Raw genomic sequence first — 17039 nt, forward strand, 5'->3', positions numbered from 1 at the left:
TATGCGAAAAAGACGATGAATCTTACCTTTAAGAAGCATGTTACATAATCATCATATAGTAGTGACAGTGGAGTGTTGGAAACATTTACGACAGAAGAAATTCGTCCGCGTGTATATCATGCTCTGGCGAATCCACCCGAAGTCTTCCGAATCGGACATAGAATCTGGAGCCTGGTCATTTTCTTTTTTTTTTCTAAGAGTGTACATTACCTTGCACTTGTTCTGTAAACTGCAGCGGAGGGAAACCTGTTACTTATGATTTCAAATTGTTATAAGAGGAACGAGAAAGCGGACGACAGGACTGGATTTTGTAATGCTGAATGTTAAAAATGGGAATAATAAAATAATCTTATACTATGCAGAAAACACACATTCTCTTGTGCTTTCATGATTGGGAAGAAAATTATTAGTCTAAAACGTCTTTATTATGTTGCTATTAAGTTAGTATTATTTTTCCTGTTACTGCATATTGTAAGAATATAATCGATGGAGAACGTAATTTTTGTCCATTCTTCAATCATAAATTAATTATCACTGAATGAACTTTTCTATTATAAATAATTATTCTTGTGATCATCATCAACATCATTATCATCATCACCATCACCATAATTCCGAAACTTCGTCATCGCTCTAGTAAGTCTTTTGGCCAAATTCATATGATCAAAATAACTCAAATCCTTCGCTTTAGGCAATAGAAGGAAAGAAAAATCTAAGAATCAAAATTCTCACTCATACAGTTTCTGTGGAATGAAAATAATGTGTCTGAAATCTTTATTGCCTTCATGATCTAAAATATTAGACCCTAATATATATGTCTGGAAACTTAAAACTTCTCTTCGTCTAGCATCTGAAGAAATTCAAATATGAGTTTGTGAAGAACAAGACTATGAACACTGTAGTGGTAGCTTGTCATCGCTAGCTTTTGGATCCAAGTTCAGATTGGGCCGCAAGAGATTGATGTTTGAAAGAGTTAAAAATTCTCACCCTAGCTTCCTCCGGAAATAAAGTACATTTAGATATACGTAGGATATATATACTAGATTTTGGTACGCAACAATATTGTATGTATTCTTCACCTGACATAATTAGGAACATTAACTCCAGACGTTTGAGATGGTCAGGCCATGTAGCATGTATGGGCGAATTCAGAAATGCGTAATATAGTGTATTAGTTGGGAGGACGGAGGGAAAAAGGCCGAGACGTAGATGGGAGGATAATAACAAAATGGATTTGAGGGAGGTGGGATATGATGATGGAGACTGGATTAATCTTGCACTGGGTAGGGACTGATGGCGGATTATGTGAGGCCGCCAATGAACCTGTGGGTTGCTTAAAAGCCATTTATAAGTAAGTAACAATATTCTTTACATTAATGATCATTTGCGGAGACTAAGAGGAAGGCAGAAAATAGGACAGATTGGAGAATTCTGGGTTTGCAGTGAAAGACCTGCCCATGGGAAGAACATTTATACGGTATATGTATGTAATGAAGAGGGCTCCTAACATAATTACTAGCGGTTCCACATTATCTTTTCCTCTGGACAGATTACTGTGCAGGACTAAAGATTTACGGAGGTCTTTCATAATAGAATGAGGAAAGTAAAACCGACCTAGCGATATTTCAAAGGTAATGAAAGGATTCAATATTCGTGAAATCTTGCGGAAGTCACGGAATGTGGATAAAACTTTTCAGTTTCAAAGACGTACAAACACTGAACAGATTTATGTAAAACAAGCTTATATTTTCTTTCTGAAATCCAAATCCGATTCTGAAAAGCTATTGAATGAGACGAAATACAAGACATGCGATTACCTCTGTTATCATGATCTTCGAAGATAACACGAAGCACAATTTAAACACTATTGATAGATGTCATAAGTTTTAAATATTTAGAAAATCGTTTGGTTTGTAGTACCTCTTAGTTATGCAAAAGTTAATTATTGTTGTATAGACTACTGCTACTGCTACTACTAATGATAATAATAATAATAATAATAATAATACAGTAAATCCTCCCTAAAACAAAACGCGATAGTTCCAGGATTTTTTTTCCGTTTTCACAGGTTTTCGTTTTACAAAGGGTTGAGTTTTGGCAAAACTAAGAATAGACTACTACAATATGCTCACTGTAGGATGAACACAATGAAGAAATAATTTTAAATAAAAGTTACTACAGTGCATACAAAGTGAATTTTATTTTCATAATTATTAACTTACGTAATTGCAGCCTCTCTCTCTCTCTCTCTCTCTCTCTCCCCCCCCTCTGTGTCGAATTTTCTTGGCCCCCCAAATTTCTTTTAAAGTGCATTGCCGCGACTTTTTTTTTTAAGGGAACGTTGTAGGATAACCTTCGCGTCCTGCATCAATTCAGAATATAAATTTCCCCCTGATCCATCGGTTGTGTAACTGAAGTTGTGTGTGATGGAAAATAAATTAACTTCACGTTAGACAAATCAATCCTTGGATGGCAGGTAGCTTTCTCTAGAAACAGTACGACCTTACAACCTAGACGTTTCATTGCTCCATTAAAATTATTATGAAGCCACTCTTCCATGATAGAACTGGTCATCTAGGCTTTTTATTAAATCGCACAGTTTTTCTTCATTCGCACTGTTATTTAACATTGTATTGGCATATTAACACAAAACTCAGAATAAATAAACGGAAATGCAAAACTAAATTGACACTAACAACAATTATTCCCAGTTTTATTTTACTAGCACTGTTCTTTATCACTGTATTGGCTTGTTAAAACAAAACTGAGAATAAATGAAAGAAAATGCAAGAGGATTGGAAGAAATAACAGCACAGGAAGTCAGAACCTGCCGGGTCCTTGACAATAAGCACAAAATAGTGATATGGTTAGAGAAGCTTCACCCCCAACGCCTGACAAAGAATAGCGAAAGTCTTCCAGATCATTGCATGTACAGTCACACAAAAAAATTATGTCATGCTTCGTACAGTATTATCGCAAAATTAAGAATTGTTGAAAGAATTGAGCAAGTTACGCTTAAAATTATCCGTTTTATACAGGGTTTTTACCTAAATGGTGCCCAAAAATGATTCCGTTTTCGCGTTAGGCAGATTTTCGTTTTAAAGTATTATTTTACATAGGAAATCATTGCGTTCCAAAATTTATTTTTTCGTTTGTGCAGGTTTCCTTTTTATAGAGGGTACGTTTTAGCAAGGTTTTACTGTAATAATAATAATAATAATAATAATAATAATAATAATAATAATAATAATAATAATAATAATAATAATAATAATAATAATAGGCTAATAATAATAATAATAATAATAATAATAATTTCTATCCAACTTATTAAAATATTATATATCATAATACAGAATGACAGAATAAGAATAAAATGATTTGATGAGAGATCTGGGCATATAAAACAAAATTGCTTCCAGATTTCAAGGTTGGAATTTATTAGCAGGCGACGCTAGACTGCCAGTACTTCGTGTTCGCAGGAATTTTATGTTCCATTCTTTTCGATGAAGGATGGTGTTCTTTTTTTTAATGGTAATGACGACCTTATGAACGCTTCTAATCTTTAACATAACCAAGAAGATTGGCGATTGTTTATAGCATCGTTGAAAAAAGTTGTGAAAGCTGTTCTCCTCTACAACCGCTATGTCTTCCTATCTGACCAAATGGCTTATACCGTAAAAAGGAAAGGAACATACGAAACTATTAAATTCATTTCACAATTTAATTAACTATTCGAAGTTTTAGTGGTTTATATGTGCAGATTTAAAGGTGGTAACTTTGCTTCTTGGAATACAGTTAGGTTGCGCGAATCTCTGTGGTTTTCCTTGCGAATGGGAAAGTCGCACCTTAGAGCAGCATTATAAAATAAAAATATGGCCAATGCGACACTAACTAGAGCCAGAGAAGAATATTAGACATCATTTCCTTCTACCTCAAAGTAAAGTAATTGTACCTTGTTCACACATTAAATTGAGATTAATGAAACATTTCGTTAAATCCATGAAAAGTGAAAATAAAATATTTCAGTATATCCGGAAAAAAATTTCGAGGTGTGAGTGATGCAAAAATAAAACAAGGAGTTTTCAGTGTACCTCGAATTATAGAAATTATGACAGGCCAAAATTTTGAATCTTTGTTGTAAGGAAAAGACAGAGTCGTCTCGTATGCTTTGAAAAATATTGCATTAAACTTGCTTCGGAGCCGTCGAAATGAGAATTATAAAGAACTATACATAAATTTACTGGTGGCATATAATAATTTTGATTATAAGATATCGCTGAAAATTCATTTCCTTCATTTGTATTATGATTTTTTTCCGCGAGAATCGTATCATGAAGTGACGAGCATGGTAAACACTTGGTCAACGCTTACATCAAGAAATTTTGGTGGTGGAAGAAAGATGCTAAAGGCAGTGGAGTGTCAACATGTCAGCAGACTATTGTTGGATTATAGCTCGTGATGTGCCTGATGACCGATACAAAAGAAAAAGTGAAAATCGAAAGATCTAATCTCCTAAACAGAGCGTAATTTATATATATATATATATATATATATATATATATATATATATATATATATATATATATGTATATATATATATATATATATATATATATATATATATTATAATTACATAGAGTAGTACAAATTATTAATATAAAATTTTAATTTTCTCAAAATCTGTAACCGACTATTTTTTTTATTCTTGTAATCGTAGACTGGAGACTTAAGTTTTACAGAAAACATGTATGACATATATAGCACAATAACAAAGTTAAAATTTGTTGTCCACTGCAATTAAATTTAAAAATTATACTACAGCTATTGTTGCTTCTTACTCATCGAAACCAGATGTGGAATCTCAATTAATGTCCCCGTAGCTTTACCTGAAACAAAGGAAAGAGCATAAGACATCTCATACGTGTAATAAAGCATGTTGCAATATTTGTACTAGAGCAGCAGACCCCGCTATGAGCTGTTCGATTGACTACAAATTCATTTAATAACTATAGAGAGATCCATACAGGGAAAATGTTGAAGATGGAGGAAAGGTGAAAATGGAAAAAAAAAAACATCAACATAGTAGAAAGTAGAGGAAACTACAGGAAACAAACTAAGAGAAACTGTTAAGGCAAAGGAAGATTGGGTGAAAGAGAAATGTAAAGTAATAGCGGATCTACAGAAAAATGGAAGATGTGATTTATTGTACCGCGAAGTAAAATGTTTGAACTTCAAAAATAAGAACAGGCAATCCATGCTATTGATAGAGAATGAAATCAGAAATGAAATAACAGACAAAACAAGAATACTGAACAGAGAGACAAATATATAAAAGATTATGTGAGTGAGAGAATCGTCAGGATCACTTAGCTATAGAAAACGAAGCAGCCGTATCAGAAGACGAAATTTAAGGGAAGACGTTCAACTAGCGCTTAAGAAAATGAAAAATGGCAAAGCAACAGGAGTTGATGGTATTCTCAATGAATTAGTTAAATGCTTGGATGAAGTCAAGAAGGAAATTCTATCATTATGCAACGAATGTATATGAGAAAGGCGACTGGCCTGAAGATTTTACGGAGACAGTGTTGCTGCCAATACCGAAGAAAAATAATGTCAAGAAACGTTACGAGTTCAGGACTATCAGCCTGATATCACACTCGGCGCAGATTTTTCTGGGAATATTGAATTGACGTTTATATTCTAAGATGGAAGAACAGTTGGAAGAATAGTCGTTTGGCTTCAGAAAGGGAAAAGGTACGAGAAAATTGGACTCCTGCGAACAATCGACGAAACATACCCAGAGAAGAATAAAGAAGTGTATATAGTATTTGTGGACTTATAAATGCCATTTGATAAAGTTGATTGCAATAAACAGATGAGAATCCTGAAGAAAATATTGTAGATTGTAAAGAGAGAAGGCTGTACAGAAATCATTACATGAAATGAGTTTAAGACAGAATAGGAGAAGAAATGTCAGAAGAAAGTCAAATAGGGACAGGAGTACGTTAAGGATGACCTTTATCACCTACACTGTTCAACATCTACTTGAAGGATTTAGTAAAGAACTATTTTCAGAACATAGGAGAAATGATAGTAGGAGGAAGAAGACTAAAATGCATGAGATTTGTTGATGATACGACGTTGTTAGCAGAAGAGGAGAGACAAGCTACTGGACAAAATGACAGCTGTGAGCAGTGTGGGATGAAAATGAATGCATACAACACGAAGACCATGGTCATAGGTAGAAAATTAAAGAAGATACAGTTTCGAATTCTAAATGAGGCAGTAGAGCAAGTAAACAGCTTCAAGTGTAATGGGTGTACTATAGGCAGTAACATGAGCTGCTGCCAGGAAGTCAAAAGGAGGATAGCAATGGCAAAGGAAGTTTTTAATAGAAAAAGAAGCATCTTGTGCGGGTCTCTGGGGAAAAAAATAAGAAAGAAATTAGTTAAGTGCTTTGTGTGTAGTGTAGAATTGCATGGGAGGCAGAAACATAGACATTACGACGAAGTGAAGAGAAACGACTAGAAGCATCAGAAATGTAGATATGGAAAAGAATGGATCGTGTGTAATTGACAGACAAAATAAGAAACGAAGCTGCTTTGGCAAGAGTGGGTGAATAAAGAATGATGCTGAAACTGAGGAGGAAGAGAAAAAGGTATTGACTGGGTCACTGGCTGAGAAGAAACTGCTTACTGAAAGGAATGGTGAACAGGAGAAGAATTAGGGCAGAAGAAGATATAAATCAGATGATAAACGACATTAAGATATATATGGATCGTATGAGGCAGAAAATAGGGAAGATTGGAGAAACCAGGGTTTGCAGTGAAAGACCTGCCCTTCAGCAGAGCATTATGAATGAACGAATGAGAGATTCATGTAAGTTTTGATGGTGAAAGATTCCTATATTTGGTACGAAACTTAGGAATGTATATTTTAAACACCTTGTGCACAGTTTTTACTTTTAATATAAATTTCCTATGTAAGAATTCTCTGCCTAGTACTGTAAAGAACTAGTGGATCAGAATGGCTGACACTATTTTGCGATCACGCGCTGTTAGCTGTGAAGACGGCTCAGTTTATGCGGAAGGAGGTAATATAAATGCTGATAACATATCTTATTGATATATGCAATCGTTGCTCTCAAATTATAAATGTATGTCTCTGTATACAGTAGCTACTTATTTATTAACACATTTTTTAATTACTTCAGTTATATGCTGCTGTTTACTTGAATAGATAGGCCTATAAACGTTTTTTATTTTTCCATTAAAATATCGAAATAAGTCTCAGATTTAAGGAATAAAGTTTTAAAACAATCTTAAGTGCAGAGAAACTCAAGATCCAAAGCGTATCAATCCTGGCTCGACTGCTTTTTTCTGTTAGTAAACAAAAGGCAACATAGAGATAGGGAATCTGGCCTATTTGGAACATCTTAGAAATGTACATTTGAAAACCTACGCTATGGCATAATTTTTAATCGATTAGGCTGTTAACGATACTCTATCAATTGCGTTGATGTCAAATGTCAGTGGGATTAGTGACAGCTACTTCATATTTTTTTTAGATGAGGACGAGGATTCGCTGTGGGACTACTTTACAAGAGCCTTACCAATGTTTTTGTTACTTAATTTACTGTATTTTAGAAAATTTGGCCACTGCGCAGAGGGGATAACGATGCATCGCCGTCCCATGCTGCCTGACAAATGTATTTGTTTTACCTTCCCAACTATACCTCAAAGTTTGTGTAGTAGATTCTGATACAGCCTGTATTGTTCGTCATAAAATGGGATTTTGAAAGGGGTAGATCTAATAGAGCTATATAATCATTTCCTTGATAAGAAAATTAGACGTAGAAGAACTATGTTGAAATTTAGTGCACATGAATGGTAGATATAACAGAATGAGGTGGCTTCAAATAAAATGAACTGGCCATTTTTAGCACACACCAAAATTGAAATTCTTTATATCGTTGAAGTAATGGATATTGGGGCTTATACACAGTAGGACCTTCTACCTAAAATGCTGTTGGTGCTTCTACTTAAAATGGAGTTCTTCACACTGCTAGACGGGAGAATTCTCTTTCTAATTACAGAAGATATTTTACAGTGAGTATTCTATAAAATACCATAAAATTAACCATGCAAGCTAAATGGGTTACTAGAGAGGCAGGAGGAAGAAATAATAAGAAAGAGCAGGCGTTTAGCGTGGAAGGAAGGCATACACTTGTATATCACATTTACTACTAGTCATTCTGCGAATACAGTTTGCCACTTCTCAAATGATTAGTTCGGTTAACATTTCAGTCAGTCAGTAGTTAGCAGCTTAGATTTAAAAATCGTTACAGAGTAATGTTTAATTGTTAATTATTGTTCGATTGCTAGATTGTATTTATTTAGGTCAATAATTATTAGCTGAGAATTTATAGCACTCTTCATGTAATTTCCTTTCAGTGTTGGGTCGAATGTTTTACAATAATGATAGCAAACCGTACTGACATCGTAAAGATCGCATGAACCATTTCGTCATTTGCATACAGTTCGCTGCGATAAGAAAGCAATAGTGTAATGAAATCAGAGAACATATGGTTCATAGCAGCTGCTTAAACATTATGTTGTATAAAATATAACTCGTATGCCTATTTTAATTGTAATTATTACAATATTGACTTTCATTGTCGGATGTTACAGTCTCTGGAATAATCGAAGCGTCGATTATTCCAACAAACTGGACTGTAGCGTTCTTCGCCAGAGAATTATGAAACTTTATTTGGATCCTAACATTATACAATCTGTACTTCATAAGTTATAACTAGAGGATAAACCCATGCGTTTGCACACTGCAGTAGGTACAGGAGTCATCAACTATTGCATTTATATTCCTCTATCCAGATGATTTCTTTTTATATGGAGCCATTTTACTTACAGGAATTCATAAAATCGTAAGAAATTCACCCACTTTCGTGAGCTTCCTCCTCTTTATTGCAATTAAGAAACTGATGAATTTGTAACTTCGTATATTAAGAATAGTTTGTAACTAGAAATAATACAAAATATTTAGTAATAATGACTAATAAGATGATAAACTTTTAGAAAGCTGCAACAGCACAACCGTATCATAGCAGTTTCTACACGTAAACGGATGGTGACACCAAACGAGGATGTCATAGAGTTTAAGCATTCAATGCCATGTGTGCATCACACTTGAGAAAGCTTCAGTGTGGTATATTTTACTCCGTGATTGAACTTCATATATCACGACATTAGGTAGGTTTACCCTATATATTTAATTAAAAATGTATTTGATGTCATCAATAGAAATATTATGATAATGCTAACAATATCAGTAGATGATTCTTATGGGCTCTGAACATGAAAATGAACGAGAGAATAATCTCTCAACGTATCTTCCAGCCAATACACCACGAGATACAGACAATCATTTTGAAAGAAAAATCCTGTGAAAAACTGTTGATGTAGCTTAAAGTGAAATTGGTATTTCTACTTCGAAGTAATTTATTGTATCTAATTGATGATAATTACAATTTTTTGAACAATATATTATTATTCTATCAGGGATTGCCAACTGAGTAATGCTACGGAGTCAATCTTTGCTATGACGCGCTGGAAGGGAGAATACAGAAAAAGAAGTGAAGATAGCAGTGACGTATTATTCTATATTTTTCCTGTACGCGTAACTCTCACTATCTTTCTGTCCCCTCAAATAGGTACTCACTGAATCTCTCGCCATATTAATGTAATGTTTAATCAATATATGTGCTAATTACAGTAGGGAGCATCATCATCATCATCATCATCATTATCATCATCATTGGCATTACGGCCCTAATAGTTCAGCCTTAGCCTCCCTCAGAACATCCGACCAATCACTCCTGTCTAATGCTCGTGTTCTCCATCTTCTAATTCCAACTTTTGTTAGGTCAGCCTGAACGTCATCCAGCCATCTCAATTTAGGTCGTCCGACTTTCCTTCTTCCTACTGGCAATGCATCTAGTAGAGCTTTGGGTATCCATCCTGGATACGTGTCCCAGCCACTCTAACCTTCTGAGTTTTATGTCAACAACAATGTTGATATCTTTATATAATTCATATAACTCAGCATTTGTTTTGATTCGCCAAAACCCTTCCTCATAAGTAGGCCCAAAGATTTTCCGTAATACTTTCCTTTCCCAGGCATTTAAGATCTTTATTGCCCTTTCAGAGAGAGTCCAGGTTTCACTTCCATATACTACTATTGATTTAATAATAGTTTTATATATTGGTATTTTAGCTTTCCTTGAGACACATCTGGACTTCAGAGTTTTATTCAATGCCCAAAGATCTCGATTCCCAGCTGCAATCTTCTCTTTTATATCAGTCATAACATCATTATTGTCTTTCACCGTGGAACCCAGATACTTAAAACAGGAAACACTATCAAAATTAGTATCATTCAAATTAATCTTATTAGTATTGTCTTTATTCATATTATACAGGTATTTAGTTTTATCATTGTTAATTTCCAGACCGGCTTTGATTGCTTCAGCTTCTATTTGTTTGGGTATTTCATTCATTGTACTTACATTGCGTGATAAGCAGACATCGGATTCTAGGGCAAATGCCTATTTTGTTTCTTTAGGAGAAAAGCAAAAATAATTATTAATATTTGTGTTTCATGGAAATTGAAAGGTATTCAAAGAGTTTTATAGTGCCCTAAAATGCCCTAAAACGGTTATTAGAGCCTAATTTGTTAATATTCGCCTAAAAATGCCTAACTCACTGTAAAGTTTCGCATTTTACCCTTACTTTTTATAATTTATACATGCATTCACTGCGAAATTTAAGGCATTTAAAAAGTGGAAAGTTTGCTTCACACCGGCCATGAAACCATTGATAAAGGAAACAAAATGTTTTGAATCTCACGACACTCGCAATAAATTTCACCGAATTTAACATGTTTGGAGGCATAAATGCCGACAAAGAACCAACCTTAGTTTTGAAGCAGGCAACAATCACAACATGTGCTGCTACCGATTCAGAGATATACTATACTATAAAAATGACTGCTTTCGGTCTGAAACCGATTAGCTGTACTGCCCTTCAGAGTGTCATAAAATCACAATTTTTGGAGAAAGAGTGTTTTTGAAATATTTATGAAAAGTCGTAAAACTGCGAATTAGTAGGGTAAACCGTTACAAAATATTTAAAAGAATGGCCCTCCTAGTGTTAACACTACCAGGAAATGCAACAATAAGTGGAACTTTGTATTTTTGTCCAATTGAATCTCAATAACAACGGCTCATTTGAATGCTCGTTAACAGTTGCCCTTTCCCTCACCTTATTTGTGTTGAGACGTTTTGAGCGGTAGGATGTTTTCCTGTGAAGTTTAACGCGATAATGCCGAAAAATATAAGTGCAAAATCTACATTGATTCGGCAATGGCTAACAGAATATTCAGAATTCACTTATGATGGAAAAATAATATTCTGCAAGATTTGTAGCAAACAGGTATGTAACAATAGTTGAAATATATAAATTCCATTAATTTTAATGAGTAGGCCTATAATATTTCCATGTAATGTGGGTCCCTATCACCACGGCATGGCGCGTCCTCAGGTTGCGGATAGAGGAGACGGCCTCCAGATATGGAGGGTAGCTGCGAATATATTGAATAAGCAGTCGTGGACAGCCGATAAGGGGTGGTCCTCCAGCTTGGGGGTTGGGCGAAGGGCTAACAACCCATCACCGTAAAAAACAGCTTGTTACGTATCCCTATAATAAGCCTCGGAATAGGACTGATTCTCTGGCACGACCACAGCAAAGAAATAAGGTTTTGAGATTTGGCACTTGGAACGTAACTAGTCTTTATAGAGACTGGATTAATCTTGCACAGGATAGGGACCGCTGGCGGGCTTATGTGAGGGCGGCAATGAACCTTCGGGTTCCTTAAAAGCCATTTGTAAGTAAGTAAGTAAGTAAGTAAGTAAGGCCTATAATATTTATACATTGACTGAGCTATCCTGAGGTATAATTCTTTTTAAGACCACTACACTTTAACCTTTTAAATTCCGATAGTTAAAGTATTTGCATACTTACTTACTTACTTACAAATGGCTTTTAAGGAACCCGAAGGTTCATTGCCGCCCTCACATAAGCCCGCCAGCGGTCCCTATCCTGTGCAAGATTAATCCAGTCTCTATCATCATACCCCACCTCCCTCAAATCCATTAAAGTATTTGCAGGTCATTAAAATTTTGATTGTTCCAACCCACTAACTTTGTGATAGAAATACGGCAATGCAACAATTAGGATTTTATTTTAATTTAGTTTACTTTACATTTTTAGATTTCGCAAGAAAAGAAGTGCCACCTAAAGCAGCATGTGCAAGGAGCGGCTCATAAGGCTAAAGCTCAGCAGAAAAATCAACTGCAACAAACTTTACTAACACAGCCTACTTCATCCAAACTCAGCAGCAATTTCTATGCTGAATTAACCAGAGCGTTTGTTGCTGCTAACATTCCCTGGAATGCAATTGAAAATCCGGTTTTAAGACAGTTTTTACAAAAATACTGCAAACAAAATATCCCATCCGAGTCGACCCTAAGAAAAAATTACTTAGACAGAATATACAATGAAACTTTAGCTTCCATTCGGGAGGATATAGGTGATTCTTACATATGGGTCTCTGTGGATGAAACCTCAGATCCTATGAATAGGTATATAGCAAATATGGTAGTAGGAAAACTTAGTCCTGATGGACCTTCGATTCCACACCTCGTATGTGTTAAGGAACTTTCGAAAGTGACTAGCCAAGCCATTGCTTATTTTGTAAATAAAGGCCTACAGTCTTTATACTCAGGTAATATAGACGATTCTAAAGTTCTGTTGTTTTGTACTGATGCTGCCTCATACATGGTTGCTGCAGCTCCACTTCTTACGCATGTAACCTGTCTAGCACATGGCCTTCACAGGGTTTCTGAAACAATCCGGAACGAATTTCCTCTTGTCAATTCGTTTATTTCTAACACAAAAAAATGTTTTTGTAAAGCCCCATCCAGGATTTCAATATTCAGAGAGAACTTTCCAGATATCCCACTCCCACCTCAGCCGGTTGTTACACGATGGGGAACCTGGACTCAGTCAGTGGTGTATTATTCTAAGTATTTTAAAGAAGTGGTCACAGTTATTGATAAATTGCCTGAAACTGATAGTGCAGCGTGTGTGAAAGCAGTGAAAGATTGTCTGAATGACTCACGAGTGAAAAACGATATTGCCTACATAACATCAAACTTTTCTTTCATACCTGCAAGCATTGAACAATTAGAACATGAAAAACAAGCTCTTTGTAGCCAAATAGCAATAGTAAAGGAAGCTCAAGTGAACATACATTCTGCTTTGGGCGAAACTGGGAAAAAAGTTAAAAATAAGTGGGACAACGTATTAAATAAGAATGTAGGATGTTTATTGTTGGAAAAAGTATCAAGAGTGATATCGGGGGAAAGTGTAAATGTTCCAGTAAGTATTGATGTTTCTATTGTACCTAATTTAAAATTTGCGCCTCTCACATCAGTTTCGGTTGAAAGAAGTTTTTCTGCTTTCAAAATGATTCTCAGTGACAAAAGGCAAAGGTTAACTGTGGAGAATTTAGAAAAAATTCTGGTGGTGTACTGTGCAGATAATTATAATAAAGTCTGAGCATGGAACTGAATTTCAATAACTTAAAATGAGTAATCTTGATATCAATAATCATTATTTCATTAGTTTCAATATATTAAATTTGTGCAGCTCTGTTTATAAATATAATATAGTATTCTTTTTTAATGTTTAAACATACTTTTTTGTGCGTATTTTAGTGTATAACTAAAAATTTCAGTGAAAGAAATAAGTATGATACCTTGATGTGCCTAAAATGCCTATTTTCATTAAAATAGAGCCTAATTTTACAAATTTTGAGCTTATTTTAGGCGCCTAAATCTGCAATTTTTAGTGCCTAAAAATCCGATGTCTAGTGATAAGATAACAATATCGTCCGCATATGACATATAGGCCTATTGTGCCGTTCTATTGATGATTGTACCTCCTTGGTTTATGGTTATCTTTTGAACATTCTATGTAATCCAACATTAAAGAACATAGTTGATAAGGCATCACCTTGTCTAATGCCATTAAAAGTTATAAAGCTTTCAGAGAGTTTATTTTGCATTTTAACTTTATTTTGAGTTTGTGTTAAATTTATTTTAGTTAAATTGATCAATTTATTGGGAACTCCAATTTCGCCTAAAGTTTCTAGAATATAAGCTCTGCTAATGCAGTCAAAAGCTTTATTGAAGTCAATATGTAATTGGTGCAAAGGTAAATTAAATTCACAAAACTTCTCTAAAATTAGGCGTAAAGAAAATAATTGATCTGTTGTTGATCGACCCTTACGGAAACCGCACTGGTATTCTCCAAGAGTTACTTCTATGTATGATTCTAAATACTTAGCTAAGATAATAGTGAAAATTTTATATGTAGTATTTAGCAGTGATATGCCTCTATAATTCTTAAACTCCAGTTTATTGCATGTTTTATGTATAGGGCATATGACAGCTACACTCCAATCACTAGGCATTTGTTCCTGATTCCATATATCCACAATCAGCTTATGAATACATTTCCACAACTCCTTTCCACCCTTTTTGATTAACTCCGTATTAATCGAATCTTCTCCTGGTGCTCTATTGTTTTTCATTTCCTTATTGCATCATATACCACAGTATTCGTTGGTACTGGCATGTAAGGGTCAGGTCCAAAATAGGATACATTTACATTTATGTCTTCTTGTCCTCCAGAACTCAAGAGATCATTGAAATATTCAGTCCATACTTTTAGTACCTGTAGTTCTCCAGTAATTAGGTTTCCATCTTTGTTTTTACATATCATCGTTCGTGGTTGGAAACCCTTCTTCTGCCTTCTGACACTTTCAAAAAACTTTCTGCTTTCATTTTTTCCACATTTTTCATCCAAGTCGTACAATAAATTTTCTTTTTCATTTTACAAATATGTTTAGTATTTCTCCTTCCTTCTTTGTATTTATCTGTTGCTGCTCTAGTTTTCTTTTGTAGCATAACCAGTCTGAGTTCATTTCTCTTATCTATAATTTCTTTGCATTCTTGATCAAACCAAGTGTTCCTATTTTTATTCTGCATGGTCTGAATGATCTCTGAGGCAGCTAATGTATAGTTTGTTTAATGAAGGACCATTTCTGTTCAATATTCATCTCCTGTATGTTCTGTTTATAAATATTATCTGTTATAGTTCTTCTATACTCATCTGCTATTATACTGTCCTCAAATTTATTAATATTAAATTTTATGCACCTGTTATTTACAAAAGTTGCTAATCTTGATAATCTAGGTCTATATTTAACTCTGACTAGAAAGTGATCTGAATCGCAGTCCGCTCCCCTTAGAGATCGAACAGTAGGGGGCATTCGCTCTCAAATGTACACTATCATAGAAGTTCTTATGTGACTTCAAGGTTTCCGTTAACTCTCCGAATAAAGATGGCTAATTGGGCAATATCATCGATATAGGTACTATCATCAAGGGCGATCGAATAACATATGAACTCATTAGCTTTTTCTTGTAGCTGACGTTTCAGATCTTGGACCATATCTTCAATACGACGTGATATAGTATGGTCGGATAAACTTATTGACTGAAACGAAGGTGATTCTTTTAACACAGAATGTTTCATACTGCAGCGAATAGTTCTTTGAAAAATACACCTTCCTTAAATAGTTTGCTTGCTCTTGCAATCCTTAGTACTAAGCAGCTTGCCATTTCAAGATTGTCTCATGAAAACTGAAAATCACAATGCGATATGATGCCAGGAAATCATGAGACAACAGGAAATAATAATAATAATAATAATAATAATAATAATAATAATACTAATAATAATAATAATAATAATAATAATAATAAGTTTATAAGAACTATGCACCGAGCGAGTAGGCTGATTGTGAATTGATATTCGGGAGGCTTTCAACCTCATGGCCGACCAATCTTACTGGGGTTTTTCATGGTTTCCTTCAGTCACAATGACAAATGTTGAATTGGAAATTTACATGCCGCCTCCATCACCAATATATGCACTACAACAAAATTATCGCTGTTTGTCTTGTTGTTTTTAGTCTCTGAATAAAATCACGTTTTTCGTTTCCAAAAACATATCCATATTCAAATGAATGATATCTTTGATAATGTTGACAAATATTACTAATCCTGATACTTGAAAACGACTTCAGGCATAGAAGACATAATGGATTACCATTCTCCTCTATAAACAAACACCTTTCCTCCCACTGATATTGAAAATAATTTTCGTACGCTTTCGCCTGTTTTACAAGCAGTCTGGAATTCGTGGAGTCGGACATTCTGCTATCCACCACATTGCTCAAGTAACTGACGGACTCCAACTGGCTCCGGACCCCGAGAGTACAAGTGAGGAGTGTCAAGAGTCACATCGGGGCGCTTGGCAAAGATAGTCATGCACTTTAACGTCACAAATCCTTTTATCAAAGTTAGAATCTTGTCAAGCGTCAAAGCAAGCTATAAATGAGTAATTCCTCGTCAAATCGCACAAAATTATACAATTTTTGACCTTCATATTTCTGATTGCGTTTATATTTTTTTTTACCAACTCTATGGGTCTAATAAACCTACAAGTGTACTTTTATTTCCTCCTAAGTCCACATGTTTTTAAAATATTACATGTTAAAATTCGTTAAAAATGTCGCACAATGCAACATTTAAAGCGTCATATTTCTGACGATATTGATGTTAAAAATTTTTTGAAAAATGCATTTAAAAACTTAAAGTGCTGTCTTTTATTAAATATTTACTCATTAATTTTAATATAATTATTACAGATATTTTTTTACAATTCAATTTTTAAAACATATATATCAATGTGAAATAGCCCTATTAAAAATCTAAAAAAATGCCTACTCGGTGCACTGAAGTATTCTTAATAATTTCAGAAAAAATCAGA

This window comes from Periplaneta americana, chromosome 8 (genome assembly GCF_040183065.1).
Source record: "Periplaneta americana isolate PAMFEO1 chromosome 8, P.americana_PAMFEO1_priV1, whole genome shotgun sequence".
NCBI lineage: Eukaryota > Metazoa > Arthropoda > Insecta > Blattodea > Blattidae > Periplaneta > Periplaneta americana.